At 38.6% G+C, this 25,366-nt stretch overlaps 1 protein-coding gene across 40 annotated transcripts in view; it reads right to left on the bottom strand.

Annotated features, from left to right (window-relative positions):
- Nucleotides 1–25,366, bottom strand: part of SIPA1L1 (signal induced proliferation associated 1 like 1) — a 409,504-nt gene that overhangs the window by 354,255 nt on the left and 29,883 nt on the right. For 13 of the 40 annotated variants that reach the window (XM_065548978.1, XM_073997672.1, XM_073997682.1 and 10 more), the window contains one exon: nucleotides 23,432–23,503. The exons of the other annotated variants lie outside the window; for them this stretch is intronic. The gene's annotated coding sequence lies outside the window, so the exon portion shown is untranslated. The remainder of the gene's footprint in view (nucleotides 1–23,431; nucleotides 23,504–25,366) is intronic. 40 annotated transcript variants of the gene reach the window in all.

Genomic DNA, 25,366 nt, shown 5'->3' with positions numbered 1-25,366 from the left:
AAGATAACACTGAATTAGTGTTTTATATGTTAAAGATCAGGTTAACAACAATGTATGTCAATTAAAAGCCTTACTGTGCCAGGTACAGTGGCTTAAGCCTATAATCCCAACACTGTGGGAGGCTGAGGTAGGAGGTTCGCTTGAGGCCAGTACTGGGCAACATAGCGAGACCACATCTCTAAAAAAAAAAAATTTAATTAGCCAGGCACGGTGGCCTGCACCTGTAGTCATAGCTAGTTGGGAGGGTGAGGTGGGAAGATTGCTCAGGCCCTGGAGTTTGAAGCTGCAGTGAGTAATGATCACGCTACTGTATTCCAGCCTGGGCAACAGAGTGAGATCCAGTCTCTTAAAAAAAAAAAAAAAAAAGAAGAAGAAGAAAAGAAAGAAAGAAGTCTTAATGTAATGTAAGTAAGTAGACGACGCTTACCTCCATTCCCTCCGGAAATGACAACAAAGAACATGACAGAAAAATATGAAAGAAAAGGCAACAGCATATGAGATGTCAACAAAATTCTGACAGATGGAAAAGCAACACATAACTGGCAATTGATTTAGCGAACAGGAAAAAGCTGAAAACGAAGTGTGAGGAAGTCACCAGGAGGAAGCAATCTATTCATGATGCAGAACTTCAGAACGGCTAAGAAACTGAGGTACTAAGGGGTAAGGCTGAAAACGAGAAGAACTAGATCAATAAGGGGACTCCCATTGAAGTGGCAGGGCCGAAACAGATCGTCCAGAGGCAAAGGAATAACAGCCTCACCACACACAGAGCTTCTAATCAACTTTTAAATAGAGTATTACCATGAAGATTATGATTACGAAAAGCAACATTTCATAGTTATAAAGGAGACAATTCATGAAGACATACAATTATGAATGTGTACACATCTCAAAATAAATCAAGCAACAACAGACATAATTCATGAAAAAAAGGACAATGACAAAATCATCATAGATTTTCAATGTATCGCTCAGTTCTATCACTCAGATAGAATAATTAGACAAAAAAAAAAAATCACGAATGACCTAGAAGGTCTGAAAAACACTATCAACCTACACATTCCTTTCAAATGCACATGGTATATTTACCAAGACAGATCCTATCATATGGTGGGCTCTCAATAAACTTAAAAGGATTGAAATCCCACAAATATTCTCCGACCACAACAGAATGATATCAGAAATCAGTGACAACAGGATATCTAAGAAAACCCCGAATGTATGGAACAACGCACCTCTAGAGTTCATAGGTCAAAAATGAAACCAAAAAGGAAATCAGAAAACATCTGAACCAAATGGCAACAAATAGAAAACATGTCAAAATTTGGAAGACGCAGCCAAAACAAGTGCTTAGAGAGAATCTTATGTTAAACGCTTAATAAAAGAAAATAAGAAAGATCTACCACAGTTACCTAAGGTTCCACCTTAAGAAACAAGAAAAAGAGCAAACTAAACCCTAAATGTAAAGAAGAAAGTAACAGAGAACAGAAGTCACTGAAATGAAAAAAAAAAGACAACAGAAAAAGTTAACACAGCCAAAAGCTGAGTCTTTAAAAGTACTATATCAACAAAACTGACAAACTTTTAGTTAGAGCGATCAACAAAAAAAGGCACAAAACACAAATCATCAATATCAGAAAAGGAAATACAAAACCAAAAAAACAGAGATTCTATAGACAGTTAAGAAGATTATAAGAGAACACAATGTATAACTATGCCAACAAACTCAACAACTTACATGAAATGGACAAATTTCTTGGAAAATAGAACCTATCAAAAATGACACAGGAAGAAAAAGTCTAAGTAGCCATATATTTTTTAAAGACATCAACTCTGTTATTTAGAATATTCCAAAAATGGAAATTCTAAGTTCATATGATTTCACTGGCAAATTCTATGAAACATTCAAGAAAAAGATGAAACCAATTCTACATACACTTTTTCAAAAAACAGAAAAGGGATCAAAGCCCAACTCATTTTTATAAGGCTAGCATAATGCTAACACTAAACAAAAAATAAAAATCACAGACCATGAATTGAGGCACAAAAATCTTTAACAAACTTTTAGCAAATTAAATCCAATACTATATAAAAAGGTATACCATGAGTCACTATAGTTTATCACTATAATGCATTTTTGGTTTAACACTTAAAAATCAATCCGTGTAATACATCGCATTAACAGATTAAAGAAGAAAATGCTCAGGATCAGTCCAATAGACACAGAAACGGTATTTGACAAAATCCAATAGACATTCATGATAAAAATTCTCACACACTAGAAAAAGAACTTTATCAAATAACTGAGGACAATTACAAAAAGCTAAAACCAATAAAATACTTAAGGCAAAAGACTGAATTATTTTCTCCTGAGAAGAATAATGCAAAAATGCTTGATATCACCACTTTCTAGTCAACACTATACTGGAATAAAGCAAGAAAAAGAGGGGTAAGGCATAAAGATCAGAAATAAAGAAGTAAAACCTCTTATTTGTGGAACATGATCATTTGTGTAGAAAATTCCAGAATCTAAAAAACTGCTACACTATTAGAAGAAATGAATTTGACAAGATTGCAGGATACAAAGCTGATGCAAAAAAAAAAACAAGCATATTCTTACATATTAGCATTAAAAGTTTGTTTTAAATCCCACTCATTGGCAGATGGATATTGGTATCTATTAATACTTATATATCTCTTTCCCACCAAAATGGAAAAATAAAGAAAGATGACAACACAGAATCTAGGAAATAGAAGGTCCACCAAAGGAAAAAGCCCAAGAGAATCCCCAAGATGGTGGTAAAAAGAAGTTCCAAAATGGCAGCTCCCCAGAGAACAGAAAGCAAGCAGCTCAGAACCAGCAAGACACAGAACCCTGAAAGAGACAGAGCCAAGAGAAAACCAGAACTGATGAATTCTCTAATCTGTTTTACCCTCTGAGTTGTTACAGTTGTATAAGAATATTTAGAACAAAATGATTGTTTGATAAATAGAAAGCTAAGCAAATAAGAAAAAATAACCACCATTTCCTAAGAGAAAAGGTTGGAGAAATTATGATCACTGAAAACTCTGTGGCCACTGTCATCAACATTCAAATGATAATACTGTAAATGTTGAATGACAGCTTGACCAAAAATTAGGTAAAATTATCATTGAGAGGATGGGGAAACGGAAGTAGGAGGAGCCAAATCCTTATCTTGTATAGGAAGAAGTCAAAAGATAACATTTGCAATTGAAAACTACAGGCTATAGGAGTGAAAATATATTATTTAGATATATGGCAGTAAATGCCACTAGAAACAGCAAAAAAAAAAAAAAAATTTCAAAATGGTTGCCTCTGAGAGAGAGGCAGGAAGAATACAGCATAGGAATTTTTCTTTCCAAGCCTTGTATTACAATTTACCTACAATTTAAACCAGGCATGACCACTTTACTACAAGTAAAAATTTAAAATAATACACTTTAGATTTCTGTGAAAACTTTGTTTAAATGTAGACTTCATACCACGCTGTCAGTTTCTGTCTTAATAAAACTTTAGATTTATAAAAAAATAAATAAATACAATAAATAAAAATCTATAGTGTGCAACCTTGAAGGCTCTATCAAGAAAATACTTTTAACTGAATATGGTTTCTCCAAATGAGTTTACCAACAAAATTAGTTGGAATAAAACATTTAAGAGAGTATGTAAATAATTATAAAAAATTAAAACTCTTACTTATAAATTGAAGAATGAATCATTCAATAAAAGCATTTAGTAAAAGACTATGAAAACAGTCCTATATCAAATACCTCCGGTTTCCTGATAAATACTACAAATGGCAGTTAAGTAAAAAAATTTTGTCAAAAATACTGACATCATTCTAAAGAATATACAATATGCCCACGGGATCCTCTAAACATGATCACAGGCATTCTATTTCAGTTCTTTGGCTGTCTACAGTAACATGAACTACTTTCAAATACTACACAAGAGCTCCAAAGACCAGTTCCTTGCGTTCACAGCAGAGCTGCCCTGAATGGACACTTTACCAGTCATTTCAAACAGAATGACTCTAAACTCCACTCCAGTGAGTGTGCAGAGGGTGAATTAATTCTAAGGATTTTTTTTTTTTTTTTAACTTTTTGTAGGAATGACATTTCATTATGTTGCCCAGGCTGGTCTTGAACTACTGGCCTCAAGCAATCCTCCTGCCTCAGCCTCCCAAAGTGCTGGGATTACAGGCATGAGCCACTGAGCCCAACCAGGGTTTCATTTTAAATAGCTTTCAAATCACAAAGATATCAGGAAGGAAGAAGAGAGGAGAAAAAATATAAAATTTTGAAATGTATATACATTTTTAAATACTGGTAACTTTTTTTTTTTTTTTTTTTTTGAGACACAGTCTCACTCTGTCACCCAAGGTGGAATCCAGTGATGTGATCTCAGCTCACTGCAACCTCTGCCTCCTGGGTTCAAGCAATTCTCCCGCCTCAGCCTCCCAGGTAGCTGGGATTACAGGCACCAGCCACCACACCCAGCTAATTTGCTTACATTTTTAGTAGAAACGGGATTTCACTATGTTGGCCAGGCTAGTGTCAAACTCCTCACCTCAAGTGATCTGCCCACCTTGGCCTCCCAAAGTCCTAGGATTACAGGCATGAGCCACCCGTCCAACACTGGTAACTTTTTTTTTTTTTTTTTTTGGAGATGGAGTCTTGCTCTGTCACTCAGGCTGGAGTGCAGTGGCATGATCTTGGCTCACTGCAACCTCCACCTCCCGGGTTCAAGTGATTCTCCTGCCTCAGCCTCCCGAGTAGCTGGGACTACAGGCGCCTGCCACCACGCTTGGCTAATTTTTTGTATTTTTAGTAGAGACGGTGTTTCACCGTGTTAGCCGGGATGGTCTCGATCTCCTGACCTCATGGTCCGCCCGCCTCGGCCTTCTCAAAGTGTTGGGATTACAGGTGTAAGACACTGCGCCCAGCCCAACACTGGTAACATTTTAACCCGTTCCTTTAGATATTAGGCAGGAGATTATCTGGAAACTCTGAAATACTATTCACAGTTCCATCCAATCAGAAACATTTCAATTTAATGAAAAGTATTAATATTTTTATTTTAAACATTCAAGGGAACTCTACAGATGTAGGCTCCATCCACTGGAGCAATTTCTCACTGAAGATTTATGTGACCCAGGTACTTATTCCTGTGTTTGTAAAGCATAATCTGTGATTATGCAATTGAATATTACAGACACCCCAGGCCATTCTGTGTTTAAAAATAAGTGTTTATGGCTATATCCTGCCAAACAACCGTAATACCACTTAACCTCTGTTCAACTACTGCTTGAAGGGACTTGTTAGGATTACACTGAAATACAAACGCAAATGAATACTAGGCCAAGGAATGTGATGTCAGTATACTGAAAGAGGTAGAAAAATTCCTTACATAATGCTCCTTAGTCACTAGGACAGAATGTACATGAATATTTAAATTCTACGTACTGAAAATTTAAATGTAGAACAAAGACAGAAATAGCAAATTGTAAATTTTGGAAAAAGAAGTAAATTCCTCTAAGAGGAATGTCATCTCAAAAAACAGCTCCTTGTATTTGGCAATAAAGTATAATGTTGTTTCTGAATCTATTCAAGTAAATTAATCTGGATATGGGAGAAAAAGAAGAAACTGAGAATGCTGTTTAAATGTATTGTTTAGAGCAGAATGCCCAACGCTTTATTTGAATCTATGCACACTGATAGCAACTAAAAGTCATTACCACCCAATTGCTTACTGGAAGCAGACGAATTCTGAGTGCACAAGTCTACACAGGAAGGTGAGCCAGCATACTCATTCTCTTCTGTCAGGCAATCACCCAGTATGTACTGACCAAAAATATGTCCTTTAAAAAATTAAAAATATGAACGAGACAGTATCATAATATCTGAACTGTGGTTTCTCATATTTTCTAACCTCTTAATAAAATAAAGGGTTCAGCCAATAAGTCTCAGAGTTTATCAACAGGTTTGTTTCAACCATTCAGCAATCATATGTTAAACTTAAGATGCATTAAGGCGATCAAGAGTTAAGAGGCTGACACCATCACCTGGCCTCTAGACTATGCCACTTAGAACTGTTTTATTTTACCATTCAAGTGAAATGTGATACAAGAGTATACAAAGAATACATGTGAAACCATACCTTTGCTTAATCTCTAATTATAGTGAACATTATTGAGAAATAACCACCCATAGCTCCTTAAAACACTCAATTATGCCTATAATAAAATAATAATAGGTATTTTAATATGCTTGGAAGACTCTGGCCAAGCATGGTGTTGCAGGTCTGCAATCCCAGCACTTTGGAAGGCAGAGGTAGGTGGATCACTTGAGCTCAGGAGCTGAAGACCAGCTAGGACAACAGGGTGAAACCCTGTCCCAGGCAAAACAAAACAAAACAAAAGTTAGCCAGGCATGGTGATACATGCCTGTAGTCTCAGCTACTTGGGAGGCTGAGGTGGGAGGATCACTTGAGCCCAGGAGGTCGAGGATGCAGTGAGCTCAGATCACACCACTGCACTCCAGCCTGGGTGACAAAGCAAGACTATGCCTCTAAAATAATAAAATTAAAAATAAACTTTGAGGTTGCCTTCTGTTACTTTCATCAATAGAGACAGACCATTTTAATCTTTCATCTTTCATGAATAAACAATCCATTGCAGAAATGTTCTCATTATTATTCAAGGTAAGGGAAGTATTACTACAATTCCACTTCGAAATTCATTTTGATTACTACCGCCAAATGTTCTAACAAGTATTTCTTATTCACACTAATACTCAGGATAATGACTAATTAAATATAAAGTGAACTACTTAGTCTAATAGTATGTCGCCAGTGAGAAAACAGCATTATTTATCAAGGTCACCCTGTTATTTAATAAATAGAATTAAAGATCAACTTCCCCGATTTAGTGGACTTTTTCACTCCAAAATGCCATTCTTATTTTTAAATTCATTAAGTATTTGCCTTTATATTATAGTATTGATGTATATCGCTTTTATTAAAGTACTTTCTATAGAATAGATACTGCAGAAGCTGGACTATTTCTGCTTATGTTAAATTATTACTACTATTTAAAAACAAGATATACAAATATAACTAACATAGAAACTAAACTGTGATGTCACAGACACAAGGTACCATTTCTGATTTGGCAAAATCCTGGGAGACTGTTGAGCATCACAGTTGGAAGCAAGACCTTTGAATCCTAGATTTATAACTGACCTTGGGCAAGCAAGTTGGCCTCTCTGATTCTCCATTTCTAAACACTTCACCTGAATACCACCCACAGGAAGAAATGAGATAATGTATGCTCTTAGTATTTATATGTATAATAAGCTCTTAGTAGCCACCAAAAATAAATACTGGCCCTTACTGTTGTGTTGGTGTTACTATTGAAGGGCAATTATATAGCAGTCATGCTAAAGGAGTTACACTTAAGCAATGCATACAAGTCTTTAAAAGTCTATCCCAATAGTGAAACGAGAGTACCACAAAAATAAAACAAACAAAATGTACAAAAAAACATAAAAAGCTCTCCCAGAAAAGGTCTAGTACATTTTCCAACAACAACAAAAAAGTCTAAGTTCTATTCTAACTTGAGTAAAAAAGGTTTAACATTTCACACAGAAGACATTTACTACTTAACTCCCAATACCCTGGAAATAAATCTTTTAATAAGAATTAACTAACGTTTTAATTTAAAAAAAAAAAAAAAAAGCAAAGGCTGGCCTGCTGGCTCAGTCCTGTAATTCCAGCACTTTGGGAGGCCGAGGCGAGGAGGCAGATCGTCTGAGGTGAGGAGTTCGAGACCAGCCTGGCCAACATGGTGAAACGCTGTCTCTACTAAAAACACAAAAATTAGCCAGGCGTGGTGGTGGGCGCCTGTAATCCCAGCTACTCAGGAGGCTGAGGCAGGAGAATCGTCTGAACCCTTGACTGCAGTGAGTCAAGATGGTGACATTGCACTCCAGCCTGACAGACAAGAGCAAAACTGTCTCAAAAAATAAAAAAAAAAAGCAACAAATGTTCATTAGCTTTTTTATAAAAGTGAAAAATTAGAAACAGGCTAAACGTCCAACCGATGGGAATATACGAAAAAATGTATACAGCTATTTAAAGAATGAGAGAGGTTTATATCCTTACATGGAATGATCTAAGACATGCTGTTAAGTTTAAAATAAAAAGGCACAAACACACAAAGTATTACTATTTATGTTAAGACAACCAAAAAAAATGTATCTCACATACATACATATTTATGCACTTAAATGCATACCAAAGGATTTAAAGTATGCAACTACAGTGACCTCTGGGCATTATTCTGCATAATTCTGTGTTAGATTCAGTGAGACCATATTTATATATTTCTTTTGTAACTTATAGATCCCAAGGAAAGTAGGCCAATAAATGCACTAGGTTAAAACTGAGTAAAAGTAAGTTTTAAAAAGCACTTTATACTTGACAAAAATCCTTTAACATATTACTTAACTTGATCCCCACAATAAGCTTTAGAAATTACAGTAGTGTCCTTACTTTTAAAGAGATAACAGACTCAACAGAAAGTAGTTATTAATCCACAGTTAATAAATGCAGAGCCACACGCCTGTAATCCCAGCACTTTGGGAGGCTGAGGCAGGTGGATCATGAGGTCAGGAGATCGAGACCATCTTGGCTAACAGGGTGAAACCCCGTCTCTACTAAAAATACAAAAACAAATTAGCGGGGCATGGTGATGGGCGCCTGTAGTCCCAGCTACTCAGGAGGCTGAGGCAGGAGGATGGCGTGAACCCGGGAGGCAGAGTTTGCAGTGAGCCTAGATCGCACCACTGCACTCCAGCCTGGGCATCAGAGCAAGACTCCATGTCAAAAAAATAAATAAATAAAATAAAACAGTAAATGCAGAGCCAAAACAGAAACATGGACCCCTGACTCTAAATTCAGTGTTTATGCTACAGCACCTCCAAAAACTGAGAACACTGGCATCTATACCAAGGCATTCTCTCTCTCTGCAGTGCTTCTGGTTCCTGTGAAAGTTCAAAGTGCAGAGGAAAAGGCAGTAGAACAGCAGTCAAAAGACCTGGATTCTAGTTGTGACTACATCACCACTAAGACTTCATGGTAAGTCAAACTCCACACCAGTAATTATCTGTAGCTACACAACAGATTCAACAGTGATGCTTTTAAAAAGTACTAACACCCAGGCCTGAACTCTAGAGATTAAGAACTTAATTGGTCTGGGCTATCAGGACTTCTATTAAAAGCTCCCCAGGTTATTCAAGAACCACAGCTTTAAGACTTAGTAGCCCTGGCCAGGCACAGTGGCTCATGCCTGTAATCCCAGCACTTTGGAAGGCAGAGGCAGGAGGATGGCTTGAGCTCAAGAGTTCGAGACTAGCCTGGGCGAGATGGCAAAACACCATTTCTACAAAAAAAAAAATTAACCAGGCATGTTGGCACACAACTGTAGTCCCAGCTACTCAGGAGGCCGAGGTAGGAGGACGGCTTGAGCCAGGGAGGTAGAGGTTGCAGTGAGCCAAGATCTCAGCACTGCATAACAGCCTGGGCGACAGAGCCAGACTCTGCCTCAAAAAAAAAAAAAGACTTAATAGACTTGCCTGATAAAAATAAAAGATGTTAAAAACCACTTGTGCTACATACTTCACATAGTTGAAATGAAGGATGAATGCAATAATATATAAACAACAAAATGCCTTAGAAATGCAAAGGAATTATTATTTATTAATTCAAACATGTACTAAACTTGTATGCTCCACTGAGATAGAGAGAAGCTGAGAAACTACCATGTCATCAAACAACTTCTGAGCAGTGAGAAAAGGCACACAGATGACACAAAGGCAGTCATGACTAAACTTCAGGGTCTCAAAGTGCCTATAGGAAATAGTGAAAAGAGGGCTTCGAAAAGGCTGTGCAAAGGAGACTCTTGAGCTAGATTTTGGCATTATTGACAGTGGGGCACAGCATATGCAGGCAAGTAATTCAAGATGTTCTAGGCCCGGCAGGGTGGCTCACGCCTGTAATGGGATGAGCTGGGGCACTTTGGGAGGCTGAGGCAGGAGGATTGCTCGAGCCCAGGAGATCGAGACCTGCCTGTGCAACATGGTGAGACCCTGTAAGAATTAGCTAGGCATGGTAATGTGCCTGTGGTCTCAGCTACTCAGAAGGCTGAGATGGGAGGATGGCTTGAGCCCAAAAGGTCAAGGCTACAGTGAGCCGTGATCGCGCTACTCCACTCCAGCCTGGTTAACAAGAAAAAAAAAAAATTGGCTGGGGATGGTGGCTCATGCCTATAATCCCAGCACTTTGGGAAGGGGCAAGTGGATCACTTGAAGCCAGGAATTCGAGACCAGTCTGGCCAACATGGGTGAAACCCGTCCTCTACTAAAAATACAAAAATTAGCTAGGCGTGGTGGCATGCGCCCGTAGTCCTGGCTACTGGGGAGGCTGAGGCACAAGAATCGCTTGAGCCCAGGAGGCAGAGATTGCAGTGAGCCAAGATCGCACTACTGCACTCCAGCCTGGGCTACAGAGTGAGACTCTGTCTCAAAAAAAATTGATGTTCTGCTGGAATATGCAGATGATGTGCTGTAGGCCAGAGGTTCTTGGCAAGAGGTCTCAGAGCTCTGAGGAGTCTGCAAGGTCATAATGATTTTAATAATAAAACCAAGACACATAATCACCAAAAATTAGAAACAACCCAGATATCCTTTAACTGGTAAGTGCACAAACTGTGATCTATTCATATACTGGGACAGGACTCAGCAATAAAAATAAAAATAAATTAGTGACACACACAACACAACTGAATCTCAAATGTCTTATGTTAAATGAAAGAAGCCAGATTCAAAAGGCTACATACTGTATGATTCCATTTATACAACAGTCATGAAATGGCCAGACTATGGGTGGGGAGAGAAAATAGGTCAGAGGGTGCAGGAGTTGGGGAGAGGAACATTTGGGAAAGATGGAAATGTTTCATATCTGTACTATATTTACAACCATATGTATTTACATTAAAAGGAGATTTCCCTGAATATAAATTAAACCTTGATAAATCTAACTTTCAAAAATAACGTCACTCTCCTTTTTCACTCCCATAAGAGTACAGTGTTTGCCAGAAGCCACAGGACTGTGATGATGCCATCATTCTGCAACTAAGCCATGTGTGCTTGTATATTCTTAGGTTTTACATTTTCTCCATTTTAATACTTCTAATACAGTAAATAGTCATGAATGTAACAGACATAAACAAAAACTCTCCTGAGTCCCTAATAATTTTTAACAGCGTAAAAGGTTTCTGAGACCAGAAGAGTTTCGGAACCACGGCTGTAGATAAGGAGGAGGCCCTGAAGTGTTCTAGCAAGGGAAACAGGAAAGAACTGATGGAGGGAAACCAGTAAAGAAGTAACTACAGGATCTGATTAAGGCTGATTCCGGGATGAGAAAGAAAATAGGTCCACACATCATCTATACCTTGTTATAAATCCCAAGCCCTTTTCTGGGCTGACACTTTGCTGGTGCATTCAAGTTTGCAAACTAATTCCTGTTAACTGGTAATATAGTTGGGAAATTAAATCTGCTATAGGAGTCATCCTACAACACATTACTAACCAGTGATTTGTGGATTATTTACTCAGTTGCCAATGCCCCTCTTCAAACGATGACAATCATTTAAAATTGACCTTTACACATTTTGAGCTTGAAAATTAAGCATCCTAAAGAGGCTCAAAAACTAATTTACAAGTGACTCAGCACCTCATGATCAATTAGGCAAATTAGGTAGTTGCTTAAAAAGCCAATGTGTTACTTCTCTAAAATATGTTTTCACTTGTATCCAGAAACACTATGACAATCTCAACTCAGCACAATTTTTTCTATGCAATGTGGTTTTCTGGATGGGAGGCGAGGGTGAATACGTTGTTTCTGTGTTTGGCATAGTTCCCTTTCCTCCTGGGGAAAACTCATTTCTAAATACAAGCTCTGTAAATTCCAAATTATTTCAAGTACAAATCTTCTTCTACAATCTTCTCATCCCCAGAACTATTATAGTACTTCGGTATGCCACAGAGAGGTAGAGAAATTATTCTTAAAACCATCCATGTCTTTAAGCTTTAAGCAAACAGAAAACAGATTGACTGATGACAGATTGATCAATCAATCATGGGATGAAGGTGATAAGTATTAGAAGAAAGGATGATCCCTTTCCCAAAAAAGGTAAATACAGCTTTATAAGCCATTTTAAATGAGTGAGACTGTGTGTGTGTGCGCGTGTGTTGTGTGTGTGTAATTGCCATTATATATTGCTTCTCTAATTGTCTTAAGTAACCAACCCCACTGACACCTCAGTTAATACCAAACAGATGGAAATCTGTCTGGAGAATTCAATCTGCCACCTTTCAAAAAATTCACCTATACTTCTATTACAGAAGCCCGAAAAACTCCAGACTCCTGCAAAAGTATCTGTGAATTATTAAGATAAAGTGAAATTAGATCTTTACCTGAAAGTATAGTCCTTTGATTCTACTTTTCATAAAAATCTTGCAAATCAGACTACAGTCAATACTACTGGAGATTGTAATTGGAAGTGTCACCTAAAGTTTGAAAAGGGGGAAATAATCTGAAATACATGCAAAGATTGAAAAGGGGGAAATAATTAATTTGAGATACATGTACAATGCAGATAAAAATATCAATTTGATCAAAGATGAAATTTCTGTAAATTTGTTAAAGCCAAATGGTTTCTGCAGGAAACCTGTTTTCTGTGATTCAAATCCAAAATGGAAAACGTGGGTGGTTCTTCCTGTCTCACCATTAGAGTCAGCCAATTGGCTGGTGAAGCTTTCACACAACTTCAGCTCAAACCCCTTCCATCTGCTTTAACACTGCCATACCTTAGTGGAATGAAAGAGGCATAAAGGCTTTCTCTAGCCTCAAAGTAAGTCTTCACAAGGAACCTTTGGCTTATTCTATCTCAACCATACTTGATCAAGCTGCCCATTTTTTAAAACTTCAAATCCGAAAGATGTGAAAAATAGTAAGAGCTAAATCGCAAAATAATTCAAGGACATTAAAGCTATCTCTGACTGTAGAGCTGAGTTTCTAAAAAAACAGCAAACTCATCTGTCAAGTACAAAGCTCCAGGGGCAACACACATGCTGGCTCCGCCCATTACCTCGACCACAGTGGCATCTCTTCCCCAGCCACACGGTGCTCACCATTTGCCATGACAGGCCGCCAACAGAGACCACATTTGAACTTCTAAATATGTGACACTGCCAGAATGGAGTATGAATCCAATATTTCTGTAGGGTATGTCTGCATATCCACCTAAAGCTACTAAATTAGCTAGTGTGACACATTTAACTGAAAATATCACACGCAACAGTATGCCTTCAGTGAGAAAAGACCACTAGTACATGATACTAGCATGGTAAAACAATTGTGCATACAGTGCTGCCCAACTAAATCTTAAATCCTTAAAGCACTAGAAAACCTGCTAGTGCAAGACAATAAAAATTCAGGCAGCTGCTTCCAATGGTGATGTAAGGACCCCACATGGCAAACTGCTCAAGGGTAGCTACTGTCCACTTCCTAAAGATTCCAGGCCCACTTAAAAATCCTCAGGTCTCAGGAGGTTTTTTTCTCAAAAACTGCTAAAAGTCTCATATAGTTCACCCTGCATAGTAGAAAAAGGCCCTTCACGAGCCACCAGTGACTGCACAGCAAGTTCTTACATAATGACTTATCTGGTAGTCACACAGGAAAACCCGCTGACAAGGATAAAGCAAGGGCCCCTGGTTCTCAGATAGTCATCTCAAGGGAACTGTTGTTACAAGGAGCCACTGAAATGTGAAATACACACACACTATTTGTAAATGTGAATTTTAGAAAGTATCTGTACGGAAGCACTAAGCATATCATGAACAAATACAGACCATAAGCTTGTAGAGCCAAAAAAGACCCAATACTTCATTACCACTGTAATACTCTAATTTTGCCGATAAAATTAAGTCAAAACCTCCTGACTGCCAGCGCAGTGCTCCGTGAAATCTACATTTTGGAGCATACTGAAATTGAGTTACAACTCAGTTGCATGATAAATCTCATTTAACCATGTGCTGCAAAAGCTCAATTTACATAAAAGATTAAGAAGTAAAAACCTTTATCATATCTCTAGTGAAGAGGGAAGGGTACAGTGAAGTTTGCTGTCTTTGTCCATACCAGTATAACTTTATCATCAGGAAAAAATATATATATAAACTATATATATAAATCATCTCTCTTTTCAAAAACTGCTGCCAAAACCAGTACATCTAGCAAAAGGACACAAAATATGACGTCTTACTACCCTTACAAAGAATGTGGAAATGGCATAAATAACAATCCTTTCTTCTGAAGTTGAGGTTTAAAATATTTTCTAAGTTATTTTCACTGCACTATCATTAATTTCCTCTAATGTAATTTTAGAACAGATCAAGTAGATACATTTCTTCATTTCAGTTTCTTTAAAACTTTGATTTGCTAACACTTCTTCTAAGACAATGATCAACGACGATCTGTCATTGTGTTCATCTTCTCAACTTCCTCAAGTAAGCACATTTTTGCAAGACTAAAATAATGCACATACTTACACACATAAAAAGAGAAAGACATAAATACTTCGTCTAGGACGAAATAACTGCGTGACTTTTGAAATTTTTAAGACAAAATGCAGACCTCAAAACAAGGTCATAATTGCTCCCTGGGTTATCTCTAAAGAGAGGCTTCTACATTCCTCTCCTATTGATACTTCAGTGAAAATCTGTGACAAAAATTCATCCCAATTCTGCCATTAACTAGCTGTGTGATAGATACTGGGCAAGTCATTTAAGGGTTGGACTTAGGCTCATATAAAAAGTTGGCATATCTGATTTCTATAGTATTTTCTAGGTTTCTTAACATCTTCCTAAGACATTATTTATCATCTTTATTGTCACTGAATTCTAAAAGTCAAATACATCTTTAAACAATAGAAATAACCATTTATAAACTACCTTATGCCCTAGAACTCAATAGAAGACTACCATCAGCTTATCTGAAACCTTTAGAACATTATAAGCTTTATCTTCATTAAATGTATCACTTTGTCTCATGTTTCAGCATTTTGTAAAAAGTTTAGATTAGTAGAAATGTACTTTCACATCTAGATGACCCCGAAGCACCATCCAACTCTCTCAAGATGGGAGATCCTGATGCCTTCACTTCCTTCCTCATCCATCCTCCATCACCGCAGTAGCCAGATACTCTGAAATATTTTTGGCCACAATAGTGACAATGAAAACCTTTTAAACCACTTATGTTAAAAACCAGCTACATGTACAAGTCTGTATCTGACAATCTCTGTATGCATTTTTATCATTTAGTACTCTAGATTTTAATATCTAAAGAACCAGTTCCATTGATAATATCTGCATAATCTCATGACTCTTCATCTGAATCCGAGTTCCCTGTTTATTTGCCAAACAAGCAAGGAGGTTCCAGAAAACTGTATACAACACAACTCACGCACTTACTTTCTTTATATACCACTGATGATTTTGCCATCCTCAATGGAGTCAATTAAAAAAACAACCAGTAAGATTGAGAATCTGTCATTTTACCAGTAGGAATCTCAAAAAGTAGCTGCTTTTGCCAAGTTCATTCATTCAACACATTTATTATCTACTACGTGGCAGGCACTTTTAATTTATCGTCCTGGGGATATATAAACAGACAAAAGTCCCTGCCTTCATGTGCTGTACTGAAGAAGATGACACACCATAAACAGAAACCATAATAGACAAATTATATGGAGGAGATGTACATATAAGGTGTATTAGTCTGTTCTCATGCTGCTAATAATGACATATCCGAAACGGGGTAATTTATAAAGAAAAAGAGGTTCAGTGGATTCACAGTTCCCCATGGCTGGGGAGGCCACGCAAACATGGTGGATGGTGGAGGAGGAGCAAAGTGACATCTTACATGGTGGCCGGCAAGAGAGCGTGTGCAGGGCAACTGCCCTTTATAAAACCATCAGATCTCGTGAGACTTATTCACTATCATGAGACCAGCACAAGAAAAACCTGCCCCCATGATTCAGTTACCTTCTACTGGGTCCCTCCCACAATACGTGGGGAATATGGGAGCCTCGATTCAAGATGAGATTTGGGTGGGCACACAACCAAACCATATCCATAAAGTCAGAGGGGATACGTGCTTGATATGGTTTAGATCTGTGTCCCCATCCAAATCTCAAGTTCAATTTTAATTCCCAGTGTTAGAGGTGGGGCTTGGTGGAAGGTGACTAGATTTTAGGGGTAGATCCTTCATGAATGATTTAACACCATCCCTTTGGTGCTGTTCTCAAGTTCTCACGAGATCTGCTTATTTAAAAGTGTATAGCACCTTCCCACTCTCTCTCTCTTCCGCCTGCTCCAGCCATGTAAGACGTGCCTGCTTCGCCTTCACATTCTGCCATGACTAAAAGTTTCCTGAAGCCTCCCCAGAAGCCATTATGCTTCCTGTACAGCCTGTGGAATCGTGAGCCAATTAAATCTCTTCCTTTATAAATTACCCAGTCTCAGGTATTTATTTATAGTAGTGTGAGAATTGACTAATACAGTGCTATTGTAAAGAAAAAGGACAGGCTACTAAGAAAAAGGGATTCAGGAATGAAGGGAGGGCAAGTGGGCTGCAATCTTAAACAGGATGGGGTAAGGGTAAGAGTCACTACAAAGGCAGTGTCTGAGCAATGACATGAAGGAGATGATGAAGTGAGCCAGACTGAAGTTTCCTAGTAATTTTTAACTTGTACTGACTATACACGTAATGGTAAATGCTTTAGCAAAAGATATATATGAGCAAATTTACAAACAACCCAGAAGACTAAAATAGAAGAGAGCTAGCTATGTGCAAACCCCCTTCGTTTTTGCAGCTTATTTTACCAAGTGAAACTTACAACTTCAATTAGGTATGCTTGGTGTGTTTTTACCCCAACTGTTGTTTTGAACACAATTCTTCTGTGATTCATTTTCCTCAAAATTCAAAAATAAATGTCCCACTATTCATTTGAAACATAAAAGAGCACTAGTGTTGGCCGGGCACAGTGGCTCATGCCTATAATCCCAGCACTTTGGGAGGTCACGGCAGGTAGATCACTTTTGAGTTCAGTAGTTCAAGACCAGCCTGGGCAACATGGCAAAACCCGTTTCTACAAAAATTCAAAAAATAGAGGCCAGGCACAGTGGCTCATGGCCCAGTACTTTGGGAGGCCAAGGTGGACCACTCACTTGAGGTCAGGAGTTCGAGACCAACCTGGCCAACATAACAAAACTTCGTCTCTACTAATAATACAAAAAAAATTAGCTGGGCATGGTGGTGTATACCTGTAATCCCAGCTACTTGGAGGCTGAGGCATGAGAATTGCTTGTGCCCAGGAGGCGGAGGTTGCAGTGAGCCAAGATGGCACCACTGCACTGTAGTCTGGGTGACAGAGTAAAACTGTGTCTCAACAACAACAATAAAAAATTAGTCGGGCATTGATGGCTCATAGTACCAACTACTTGGCAGGCTGAGGCTAGAGAATTGCTTGAGCCCAGGAAGCAGAGATTGCAGTGAGCGGAGATCATGCCACTGCACTCCAGCCTGGGTGACAGAGTGAGACCGTCTCAAAAAAACAAAAGAGCACCAGTGTTATCAACCAATAACTCCACTAGGACATCCTGACTAATGCATCAGGGCTCAAATCTCAGTATGGGGAATCCAGGAGCTTTTCCCAGTGTGGAGAAACCTGTGCTTTCCTAGAGTTTAGCAGGAAATGAACAGGCTATGAAATCAGGCGGCTTTACCACCAACCAGTTATATAGTCTTGAGCAAATCACTTCACCCCCTGGGCTTTTGTTTCCTCAACTATAAAAATCAGGGTGTTGAACCATGTGATTTCGAAGTCCCTTTTAGGGCTTTCTTTCACAGACACACACCCAAAAACCTTCAGATTAATAGCCATATATTAAAAATTATAATATTAGCCAGGCACAGTGACACACAGTCCCAGCTACTTGGGAGGCTGAGGGGGGAGGATCACCTAAGCTTGAGCATAGGAGTTTGAGACTGCTGTGAGCTATGATCACACCACTGCACGTCCCCCTTGGAGACGAGAGTAAGACCCTGTCTCTAAAACATAAAATTTTTTTAAATTTATAATAATGTCATGCTTTGTAATTCTGCTAACCCACCATCAGATTCATATTAATTTCATTCTTCAGTATTCCTCAAATAACTAATGAATTTATACTGACTGATTCATAAAGTCTCAACTCTCTCTCTCTGATCAGAAAAACAAATTCACAAGGGTCTTGACTTGCAGTGGTATTCCCCAAGTATTAAAAAAAAAAAAAAAAAAAACCCTGGTATTTCTCTTGTCTTTGGCTTTCCTATCAACATACCCCTGCTAGCTTAAATAGAATTTTAAAGTAACACAACCACAAAACTGCTGAAATTTTAAATATTCTTTATATATCCCCTCAGTGAAATAGTCTTTTTTGTTGTTGTTGTATTTTGTAGAGACATAGTCTCACTCTATTGCCCAGGCTGGAGTACAGTGGCACCATCATAGCTCGGTGCAGCCTTGAACTCCTGGGCTCAAGCGATCCTCCTGCCTCAGCCGCCCTAGTAGCTAGGACAACAGGTGTGCTACTTTACTTTTATTTTTATTTTTTTTTGTAGAGACAAGGTCTTGCTATGTTTCCCAGGCTGGTCTTGAGCTCCTGGCCTTAAGTAATCCTCCTGCCACAGCCTCCCAAAGTGCTGGGATCATAGGCATGAGCCACCGTGCCTGGCCCAAAAAGTATGTTTTTAAATTGTAGGTTTCCTTAAAAGTTTCACTTAAAATCTTATGTTATTAACTATTATACTGCTTATAATTATAATTAACATTATATTATTTTAAATTGGTACTGTAATGAGTATCTGTTATTCATGGAGCCCCAAATCATCTTTGTTACGTTTTCACTACTTCCTTACTATGTAAACCTCACCTTCCCAATGTAGAATTTTAAAAAAGAAAGCAAATAAGCAAATTGGGGGTATACAAGCAGACATGTTAATTAGGTTCCACTAACCAGACATACCACACAGGGCTCCTTCAGAACGGAGTTACGTAGGGAAAGTGGAAGAAGGGGGGCAAGTCTTGCTTGGCTTCCTGGTTTGCAGCACCCTGACTTTATCAGGAGCAGCAGCTCCTCAGCAGGCCTGTTCCACAGTGCAGAACTGGCAACCATTCCCAGAAACTCAGAGTACAGTCTCTTTTGTCAGCCTGCCCAATGTGCTAAACTAGCTATCACCCTTAATAAATCAGTTGCTACTTATACCAGTAGAATAACTCTTATTATCTGTAACAAAAAACCCCAACCAACACGCATAGCAAATATTCATTTCATTATTTCCACATACAAGAGCTGAGATTGAAAAGAAAACAACACACAGAACATTCCACCATATAAGCCAAGAATTCTTTGTTTCAAGCCAGGGCTTATATTCACAATCAACACTTCGAACCTTCCCTTATATGTACTTTCTCATAAATTTCATCACCTCTGTCATGCAAGGAGAAGAAAATGGTTTTTGCCTAACTAATTTTCTATCAATAAAGAGTCTGATGACAGTAACTTGGCAAGGTATTCAAGAAGAGGATACAATAAACATCACTTTCTATACCAGCTCAAGTTTATGGAGAATCCTGCAGTGTTAGGTAGCACTTTCAGAACATTCCCCAACTGCAGGCAAGGTGATCTAAGGCTGTATTTGAATGCCAAAATGATCAGTACTTCGTGCCAAGGCATAACTTAATTCACAAAGCAGCAGTGAACTTTTCACTGATTTTCTCCATCCCTCAGGGTAAGATAATCATGTTAAAACCACAGACACATCAGGCAACTAAAAGACACTATTACCTAATACTAAAAGCAGACTGGAAGCACTGAGAAGTGATTATGCATGTTAAAATTCTCTTCTTGGTATAAAGATTAAGTCCTACACAATTACTTGGCAAAGATGGACAAAGTAATCAGCGATTAATAATACTGGTCCTTAAAGTGGCAACAGAATCTTACAAAGGACATTTAGTATCTTTGACTAATACTGCCAAACTACACAGGTACTTTTCAGGTGATACTCAAAGGCAAAACTTTATAAAGATCGCTTACACACTTCTAAAGGCCCTTAATGACACTGATAATCATCCACTGCATCTCAACGCTCTGCCAAAGCACAAGTATGCATCGTCTCCACACAGTGATTCAAGACAAGTCTCACTAATGTTAGTGCCCCCTGGGCCTTGGGTCTCCAGGCACTCAGCAAGCTCTCCCTTTGTCATGGCAGTACCTCACCCTGCCTTCTGCTCCCTGAATGGCTTTTATCAAACAGTTTATAGTGTACTTAGCTGTAGCACTGATGGTGGGGAGAAAAAGAATATGCAAAAGTTAAAACATAAACTATATTTTTCCCTAAGAACAAAGCAAATCAATTTGCTTAGGAAAACTTACAGCTTGGCTACTTCAAAACAAAATTTTAAAATTTCATAGAAAATGTCTGCAAAGAAGTTACTACGATGACTCTCAAGCTTTACTATGACTACCCATGTACCATGTGTGTCCTCTGGTTGCACCTGGCAAACACACCTTTTTTTTTTAAGAAATGAAGTATCAGGCCAGGCACAGTGGCTCACGCCGGTAATCCCAGTACTTTGGGAGGCCAAGGCGGGCGGATTGCTTGAGGTTAGGAATTCGAGACAAGCCTGGCCAACATGGTGAAACCCCCTCTCTACAAAAATACAAAAATTAGCCAGGTGTGGTGATGGGCGCCTGTAATCCCAGCAACTCAGGAGGCTGAGGTGGGAAAATCACTTGAACCTGGGAGGCAGAGATTCCAGTGAGCCAAGATAGAGCCACTGCACTCCAGCCTGGGCAACAGAGCGTGACTCCACCTCAAAAACAAAAAAAAAGAAATGAAGTATCTCTAGGCCAGAAATGATACATGGCCTACTTTAATTTTTTGTTTATCATGTCTAGACTCTAATCTCAATCTTATTCCAAGATTAAGGCTATGATGCTCATGTGTTAATAGTATCAAGATCAAAGGATACATACGTAATACCACAAATCAGTGATTCCCAAAGCTGGTTTGCAAAACAATACCTGCATCTGTAGGTCCTCAGAGAAATGGAAAAAAAAACTGTTTGAGTATTTCATAAGGCTAAATTTATCCAATTTAAATGGTTGATCTTTATTTTGAAATTGTGTCTTTCCTATTCTTTTGGTATTTGAATGCCTTTCTTAATAAAATGCTGAAAAAAATTAAGATCACATCTGTAAAATACAAGCAGATGGCTGGCACTGTTCCAGATCTTCTGCACCTTCTCCCCGTCTCCAGCTTCCCAATTCCCCTCTTTCCAGTTGCTCAGGCAAAAACTAAAAATAAACACTAAAATAAGACCTAGTGCCATTCTTCTTTCTTCAACATCCCAGTTCCAGACCATGAGCATATCCTTCAGCTTCACACTGAAAACCTACCAACAGTCAACTACCCCATTTATTGCCACTACCAGGTCTAAGTCACCATAACCACTCCCTCAGACCACTGCCACTGCCTCTTAACTGGCTCCCTACTTCAGTCCCATTCCCAGCAGGCTACTTTCAACAGAGCAGCCTAGCGACTCTGTTAAAACCTAGGTAGGTCCATGTCAATGCTCTGCTTAAAACCCTTCAGGAGTCCCCATCCCAGTGAGAGGAAATTCTTCAGCAAGCCCCACCTGCTGTCTCAATGCCTCTCTCAGCTCATCTCCGCTCCTCCATTACTAGTCATGTCCTTCTAGGCACCTGGCCTTGTGTTCTTCACACCTGCTGCCTCTTTGGTCTAAAATGTCCCCCCCAGGTCAGACACCTGTATGATTAGTGACCTTACTTCTTCAGGTGGTTACTCGAAATTCATCCTTATCTTTGTGACCTTGAGATAAACTAAAATTTCTTAAAACAAAACACCATTAAGAGAGTTGAAAAGGCAAGCCAGCGAGCGGAAGAACAGATGTGCAATGCACGTATACAATGGAGAACTTATCCAGAACTCATTTTTTAAACTCCTATAAATCAATAAGGAACGTGGTATTTAGTCATTTACTGACATAATTTGCATATGGTGAAATTCACTCTTTTTAGTGTACAGGTTTTCTGTGGGTTTTCACAAATGTATATGGTCATTTAACCACAACACAGTGAAAATATGGAACATTTCTATCACAACAAAAAGTGGTTCAAAATGGTCAATAAATATGAAAAGGTGCTTAAATGCATTAGTCCTCCACATTGGAACATCTCTACACAACTACCAGAACAGCTAAAGTTAAATGGCAGGAGATGCCAAATCTTGACATGTCTGTGGAACTCTCACATGCCATTAATAGGTATACAAATCGATATAATCACTTTGGAAAACTTTATCAGTATCTACCAAAGTGAATACACACATATCCTATTACCTGGCAATTCCACTTCTAATTATATCCCCTATAGATGGCATCACTAAAAAGAAATATACAAGCATGTTTGCTGCAGAACTACTCATTAGCTAGAGATAGAAGACAGTAAACTGTGATATCATGATACAATTTAATACTCTACAGCAACAAAAATGAATAAACTACAAATACTTGTAAGAGCATAGATTGGATCTCACCAAATCAATGTTGAGTAGAAGAAGCCAGAAACAAAAGAATGTATTATGCATTATGACATTAATATAAAGCTCACAAACCAGCAACAGTAACCTACGGTGTGAGTCCTCAGGAGGCAAGGCTTCAACTGGGAGAAGAGATAGATAACCAGGCCTCTTAAGGGGCAGCTAAAATTCTGTTTCTTAATTTGAGTGCTGATTACACAAGTGTATTCACTTTGTAGAAATTCAACCCTCCCAGCTACTCAGGAGGCTGAGGTAGGAGGATCACCTGAGCCTAGGGAGGCTGCAGTAGGCCATGATCACAACATTGCATTCCAACCTGGGTAACAGAGTGAGACTGTCTCAAAAACAGTAAATTCATCCCATGGTACATTTGTGCTTTCTGCACTTTCCTGTATGTTTGTTACACTACAATATAAAGTTTGTTTTAAAAAAAAAAAAAAAATCACCTTTTCAATGAGGCCGTCTCTGGCCACCTAATATTTCCACCAGTCCCATTATTTATCATACTCCTTTCCTACTTATTTTTCCTCTGGCACGCTTGTTAATACCTAGCACACTATCTTACATACTAGACATACTTTACAAACTTATGTTGTTTACTGTCTGGCTCCATCTACTAACCTGTGAGTTCCATGAACACAGATATTGACTCCAGTTGGCTGAGTACAGAGTCCCCAGTAGCTGGAATAACACCTGGAAGATAGTAGGCACTCAATATAGATTTAATTAATTTATTAATTATACAGCATTGCCCAATTTAATTATGTTTAATTATGTTTATGGATTCAAGCTATAAATTCTTACAGTTGTCTTGTTAAACAGCAAGTTGGTTGTTGTTCTGTCTGAATAATGCTTCTCAACATGGTTTTAAGACTTCTCATCTTCCAAGTTCCAGATCAGATTCTGATCAGCTTATGGTATAATAAACCATATTAGGAAACCATATAGGAAACTCTTACACTCTGAATTCTCTTCACACCTAACTTTATAAATGAAAGCTAAGGCTGCATTAACCTTTCTCTCGGGCATATCCACCCTACTGACTCATACTGAGTTTAGAAGCAAATAAAAGTAACAAAGGGATTTAATTCCATTTTTTTCCTTCAAATAAAAATCATGAAATATTCCCAACCTATCATGGTACCTTTAGTGTCGAGTCCTAAATGTAGAAATTTTAAACTACCTCCATCTATTCTAAGTTTTAGCTAGTCATTTCAACAGCTTTCTTTTAAAATTGCAGTTCTCAACTTTTTCCATCACTGCACCTCTAAAGAGACTTTTTAGGCATTTTTTTCTTAATCACCCTCTCCAATGAAATTTTAGTATCACAGATACACTATTTATCTGTTATGTAATTATACTGTACTTTCAACCTAAAGAGTAGCATTTCTGCTCCCACAACCCCTACAACCAATTTCACCTCTTTGAAATTCTATAAAGGAGTATTTTAAACTTTGAAAGTAGTTTATCAACTACTACCTTACCATTCTAATTTTACTTCACATGTGAATTTGTTAACAGTAAAACTATTTCAAAGATCAAAGTTTTAACCCACAGAAATCAAATACAGAGTGCAACAGCACAGGTTCTCTCCTAGCTTGTGCAGATCCATCGAATCTACTATTCAACAAGCTACAAATCCACCTAATCCCCATATCACATTTTCCCATCTTGTTCATAAGGACAGCCTTTTGTTAAACTATTCTGTCGAAATCAAAAGACAGCATTCCCTTAATAACCTATTTAAACTTTTCAGAATCTATTTTTAAAAGAAAACAAGATTAGCACAGAATGACTTATTTTAGTCTCTCCTAAGTCCCTGTGGGGGACTTAGGACCACTGCAATCCCTAACTTCACTCTTGTAAGAGTTTCCTATGTGGCTGGAACCAGATCAGTACATTTTCTATATTATGAGCAAACCTTTTCAATGCATACCTGATCATTCTGCTCCCTGGATATTTAAAATCTTTCCAGGGCTCTCCTAGGCCTATAAAAGCCCCAAGTCCTTAGCATAATAGGCAAAACCTAACTGCAAGGCCAATCAGTGGCAACACCTCCCACTTCTTTTTGTTTTGTCTTGAGAAAGAGTCTTGCTCTGTCGCCTAGGCTGGAGTGCAGTGGTGCAATCTCGGCTCACTGCAACCTCCGTGTCTGGGATTCAAGCAATTCTCCTGCCTCAGCCACCCAAGTAGCTGGGATTACAGGCACATGCCATCATGCCCAGCTAGTGTGTGTATGTGTGTATGTGTAGTAGAGACAGGGTTTCACCATATTAACCGGGCACAGTGGCTCACGCCTATAATCCCAGCACTTCAGGAGCCCGAGGCGGGTAGATCACGAGGTGTGATCACGAGTAGGAGTTCGAGACCTCCCACTTCTAAAAAGTTTTTTCACAATCACTTTACTCCATCTAGCAGAAACGCTCTTATAACCAAGCCTCAGCACCTGCCTGCCCTCCCCACCCTACTCTATTTTCCCTTAGTCTCTTCGGATGTTAGAAGCAGTATCACCTCTTCAAAAGATGTCCTATTCTCCACATTCTCCCGAGTGTCACA

The sequence above is a fragment of the Macaca fascicularis genome, chromosome 7 (assembly GCF_037993035.2).
Source record: "Macaca fascicularis isolate 582-1 chromosome 7, T2T-MFA8v1.1".
NCBI classification, from domain to species: Eukaryota; Metazoa; Chordata; class Mammalia; order Primates; family Cercopithecidae; genus Macaca; species Macaca fascicularis.
The sequence above is the reverse complement of the archived record's forward strand: the minus strand, read 5'-3'. Positions and strand labels throughout refer to the sequence as shown.